Source organism: Natator depressus, chromosome 1 (assembly GCF_965152275.1).
Source record: "Natator depressus isolate rNatDep1 chromosome 1, rNatDep2.hap1, whole genome shotgun sequence".
Taxonomy (NCBI): Eukaryota; Metazoa; Chordata; order Testudines; family Cheloniidae; genus Natator; species Natator depressus.
Genome location: NC_134234.1, coordinates 258,650,718 through 258,656,717, shown reverse-complemented (window position 1 = coordinate 258,656,717; position 6,000 = coordinate 258,650,718).

Genomic DNA, 6,000 nt, shown 5'->3' with positions numbered 1-6,000 from the left:
AGAGCTGGCGTCGCCCAGATAGACCAGCCCCAATTTGGCATAAGAAAGGAGAAAGAGAATAAAGGAGTACAGAGGTATAAGTAGGGGACCTACAGCACCATGATTTTTGAGTGCTTTTCACTATCTATCTGCTGGTCAGATAAGTGACAGCCTCCCAAGGCTTCTGCAGCTAAGAGGGTCCCTAAGCCTTGTCCCTTATTCGTCTTTCCGCGGAATTGAGTGACCGATCCTGGCTTGGCACCGCTGGAATCGAGAGATGCAAGGAGGGTAAGAAGCACCCACACCTGATCTCCTATCTTTAGTGTACACATATTTTGAAATAGAGCTCTATACTTTGTTTTCTTTCTTTGGGATCGTGGCTTCAGTTTTGTAACTTGTTTGTGTGTGTAACATCTCTACATTTAAATAAGTAGGCACTAGCAATTTTGTAACCACATGATTAGAATCTAGTTTAATAAATTTTGGTAACCATTTGTGCATAAGCCTGACTTGTTTCTCTGGTTTACTGTAAAGCAGCCAACACAATTAAAGAACCTCAGCCGTTTTGGCTATAAAGCCTGGCCATTAGGTGAGAGTACTAAGAGCCTAGCGTTGAGTTGTGCCGCCTCCACGGGGCAAACTCTTGGGGCACCTGTCAGTCAATCCTGACTGCCCGCTGTGAAGGAGCTCTGAGCTCTAGCAGTTAAAGTCACGGGTGTGGAGAGGCTCTTAGTGCTGCCATTGGGGCACCTGTCAGTCAGTGTTGACTGCCCGCTGCGAAGGAGCTCTGAGCTCAAGCAGTTAAAGTCACGGGTGGTTAGGACCTTGGGGCATCCGTCAGCCTAGCCCGGGCTGCCCGCCGCGAAGGGACAGTGCGTCCTAGCGGTTAAAGTCACGGATGGTATAAAACGGGCATAGCTGGCACCTCACCAAACATCCCTGGCCATCGGCTAACAGAAGGGCTGTGGAGTTTGGCAATATGTGTTAATAATATCATATGGGGAAATATTATAATTTACATACATTGTTGCCAGACAGTGTCTGGCAACAGTGTCTCTGATGTAAGAGACTATCCAGTATGCACCAGCAGTGAGGCTCCCCCACTAAAAGCTAAAATCACTGAGAGCTGTGTTAAGTGATGGGCCCTGAAGACATCTTGGTGAGCGGCTGGTGGAGAGGGCCAGAGCAGAGTCCTGCAGAGAGGGGTGGCGAGTGAGTACCTGAGCAGCAGAGTGAGTAAGGTGCCTCCTTACCCACCCACCCCCACGGTGGGAGGTGAACTCTGCAGAAGCACCTCTGAACTCTGGGTCTCAATGCTACTTCAATCCATGACCCTTTTCCTGGGACCTGCAGGGATCACTCCCTTCCTTTTAAAAGGTTGAAATCCTCATGAATGGTTGTTTGACTTCAAAACCACAGAACAGAATGAATCTTCTTCATTTTCTTTTGAAGTAAAATGTTCCTCAGTTCCACTAGTCATTTTTTCTTATGCATTATCTCACAGCAATCAGTACAGATCTGTTAACAACTTGTTTCCAGATTCCGTTATGGTTAAAGTTTTTCTGGAATTTTATCGATGATAATGCCTGACATATTCAGTCAGCAATGGACTTGTGTTAGTGTTTCTGGGGCATCTGGAGGTATAGTCAGTGGCGATGGTCGTTCCAGATCTCTGAACTGTAAGGATATGCATGGAGCTATAGGCCACATTGTTCAATTTTGATCAGCTGTTTTGCTTTCGGATTTGCAGCGGAAGGGATGATTGTCTCCTCTCAGGAGTTTTCCATTGGCAGGAGGCTAAGGGAGAAGAAACCACAGAGAGGTTCTCTTCTCAGAGTTCTTACTAATTGTCCAGATCAGTGGGCAGGGGTTCCTCCCCAGCCTCAAAACAGACTGGGGCTCCAGCTCCACACCAGGCAAATCCTCAGGATCTGCAGGAGGTTAGCTCCAACCACACAGACTCTGTGCCTCTGCATCAGCTCTGTGTCCCTTTGTACCCCTCCACTACATGACAGCATTGTTCCACTGGAGCCACTGTATCAGGGCTTTGGTAGCTGGTGACTACCCTGTAACCACCTGTCCTTAAAGGGGCATCCCTACAGCAGGATATGTATGCATGCCTGAGTGTAAAACAGCTTGGGGTCTTACTAAGGTCCAGTTGTTAAGGTCTAGTTTTAAGGAGTACGAAGCTCCATTAAGATTGCTTCCTAACATCCACAGTTGGTGTAATATGCTGTTTTTATTTAATAGAGACATCTAGAAAATAAAAATACATGTTGCATCTGTTTCTTGTGCTTTGGTGACTGCAACAGTTGGTGATATCGCTGGGGCAGATCCCTCGTCTTTCTTGATGCGTCTTGCTCGTCTAGTTTTTTGTAATTTCTTCTTCGCTACTTTTCTCACACAAAAGAAACGTCTTCAGTGTTCCAACACTGCAAGTATAATTGTGGCATCCATATGTAGGCGAGCCTTGTGTACTCCCTTATTTCACTCAAGCTGTGTGTCATACTCTGCTACTAGATTGTTAATACTGTCCTGGTGCTTCAGTCAACCCCTGTGTTTCCCACAGTTTTTAATTAGGCCCAGGGTGTTGGTAGTGATTATCCTTGCAGCATGCCATTTGACATTTTGGTATTAAATAAGCCCACAGATTTCCTCATCTTCATTTGAAGTATTTTATGAATCTGCGTTAGTTTCTATTCAATGAAACTTTTTGAAACTCTGTCTTCTGCTGGGCTGTGTCTTGTCTGAAGCCTTGGAGTCTGAATGTGATTACCAGGGATCCTAGTTTTCCATGATAAAACCTCCTCAAAATTCTCCGATTAAAAACACATAAAAATCTGCACTTTTCTGCATTTAAAATGAAACACTGAACTTTAGTTTCTGTAGCCACAATATAGATCAGTATCAGTTGAACACAATGTTTTATTTATTATATTTACAATTTTTTAAGCTGAGAGCCTGAGCTCTACCCATTCTATTGATTATACACATATTTGATGATCTGATCTGGCCCTAGTCCCAATTAGGTCAGATCATCGGGGTTCCAGTGTATATGTTTTTAGTTTTTCACAAAAATTAAGAACTAAAGATTCTTGGTAAAAACACAAATTCTGCTTTTTTCCATGGCAAATGCATTTCTAGGATCTCTGGTGATTACATATATGTCACTTGCCTTCTTGCTTTAACACACTGATGCAGAGATTTCTGCCCAGGAATGTGTCAGGTTTCCCTTTTTCCAGGACAACAATCTTCTTCACAAAGGAGTGGTTTGCCACATTTGTATTAAGTGCTGTGGTCTGCCTTCTGCCACGTGGATGATTTGTCTTTTCTGGCTTATGTGTCTTTATTGCCCATCAATAGTTTGGACAGGCACCTGCCATTCCTGTCTATCTAAAGTAATTACAGAGTCCCAATCTCTGCATAATCTTGGCACTGAACACAGTAAGAGGACTTGAGATTTAGAGAAAAGCGGACTCCATTCCTGCCTTCCTGGGGTTCAGGAGCTGGGGCTCTTTAAATGTATTTCTCATCACAGCTCTCCTACTTGCTCGATCTTTCACACAGAAGGTGGGTTTCACGCTAGGCTCTGAAGGTGCCCAGACTACAGCAGTCTGATTCTCCAGCAGGATGTTCCACCGCCTAGAGCCTAGCTCTGAAAAGGCCCCACCTCCGTGTTCCAGCATTCTCACTCTGGGAGGATCTAGTTTCACTGAGTGAATTGACAAAGCCTCCCCTGAAGTAATCTGATCCACTGGGCACCGGAGGACTTCTGGACCAGGGGGTGCATTTTAATTTTTAAATTGCTGCCTCCTTCCACAATGAGAGAGAGAGAAAGAAAGAGAGAGAGCGAGCGCTCTTTCGATAGCTTAGTTAACACAGTACTGAGCCCTTTCACCGCCCCAGCGGGAAAACTCTAAACAGCCATCTTCTACAGAGCTCACAAATGTGAACGTAAGAGGCAAGGCTCAGGAAGAGCTCCAGACACCGAACAGCAAAGTTCCCCTGGAAGACAACATTGGAGAGATCTTGCTTCAGGCAGTCACACTCCTTCTTGGGGCTGCTCCGTGCGTATGGCCTGGGCTGAGCAATCTACGCCCCCAGCATAGCAGCCCCGTTCCTCATGGTGATGGCCCATAATAGGTTTATGTTGAAGTCTTTTTTTTTTTTTAACATAAGTAACCCCCCCACAAAAACTTTAAGCTAGAGTTAAGTGCAGGTCAGAACAACCCTCACCATTACACACACTGCAAACGTTCACACATAAAGGAATCACAAGCTACGTTTTAATAAACAATTCAGACACTAAGCGTAGTAACCCACAGTTCACAGGCTTGTACTAATAAAGAAAAAAATTCTCATTAGCCAGCACACAAATAACCTCAACTTTGTCATTTTAGTACTGTTAAACTCATGTCTTGTAACTCCCTTTCTTTTAGTAGCGCACATGTAATAGGGTGGCCTGTCCCTTTAAGGGCCAGGAGGCTGTGGGTCAGCCAGCCCTTTCCAATTAGCCCTGCCCTGCTACACCTGCACTGGAAGTGGGATTTAAAGAGAGCTCTTATGGGAGCCCATGGGACTGCAAGTAGTGCTGGGGGTGCCAGCAGGACAGAAACCTGAGAAGCTACAGCTGGCAACCACATTGGGAGTGACCTATCTCCAGGCGTGAAAGTAAGTTAAAGGACTTACCAGTACGCCAGAGTCCTGAGCAGGGGGCGGGGCCTCAACTGGAAGAGGCGTGGCCTTTAAATACCCGGGCCCTTTAAATCAAGCTTTAAAGACCCGGGGGCTCCGGCCGCAGCTACTTAAGTGGAGCGCCGGGCCCTTTAAATTGCCGAAAGAGTCCCGGGGGCTCCCAGCTGCTGCCGCTACCCCGGTACTCAGGTGGAAATTTAAAGGGCGTGAGGCTCCGCTTTGGTAGCACCCTGGCCCTTTAAGTCACCGCCGGACCTCTGCCGCCGCTACCCCAGGACTCTGGCCTCTGCAGGGAGCCCCAGGCCCTTTAAATCGCCAGCCTGGGGAAGCCGGTCTGGTCCGGCACGGTATGCCAGACCGGACCAGCTTATTTTCATCTCTGCCTATCTCTCCCTCCTGTCACTGGTCTCTGAGTCTAGCAAACTATTTCTGCAGAGTCTCCTCTCACCCTGTGGGGTTGGCCTCCAAATGGTTCTGTCCCTCCGTTCTGTGATGGCCTTTGTGTCTCTGCTGGCTCTCTCTGGGTGTTGTTTGCTGGCTCGTTTCCTGTTCCTTTGCATCACTTGTCCCTCTGGCGTAGTCAACTCACATGATGTGGGTGCTACTAAGGGTGACCAGACAGCAAGTGTGAAAAATTGGGATGGGGGTGAGGGGTAATAGGAGACTATATAAGAAAAAGCCCCAAATATTGGGACTGTCCCTATAAAATTGGGACATCCGGTCACCCTAATGCTACTTCACCCCTCATAACTCAGTCCTATAGTCCACTCATTCGGATGTCTCTCTAATGCAGGGGTCAGCAACGTTTGGCATGTGGCCCATCAGGGTAATCCACTGGTGGGCCAAGAGACATTTTGTTTATGTTGACCAGCCACAGGCAGCTCCTGCAGCTCCCAGTGGCCGTGGTTCGCCATTCCCGGTCTATGGGAGCTGGGGGAAGCGGTGCGGGCCTCAGGTGTGTTTCTGCAGGATAGTAGGAAGGTGTCCAGATGCTTTTGAATGGATAATTATCCCCTTGCCGATTTCAAAGCTTGTTTCATTGTCTGCACAAATCTTTCAGCTAATCCACTGGTGGATGGATGATATGGTGCTGCAGTGATGGGGTGTATCCCATCTGCCTTCATAAAATTTTGAAACTCCTGAGAGATGAACTGCGGTCCGTTGTTGCTCACAAGTTGTTCTGGCAGACCGAAATGACTCAAGAGTCCTCGTAGTTTTTGGATAGTACTCTCTGCAGTAGTGGACTGCATTATAGAGACTTCTGGCCATTTAGAATTGCCATCTACCATCACCAAGAACATGCTTCCTTCAAGGGGGCCAGCGAAG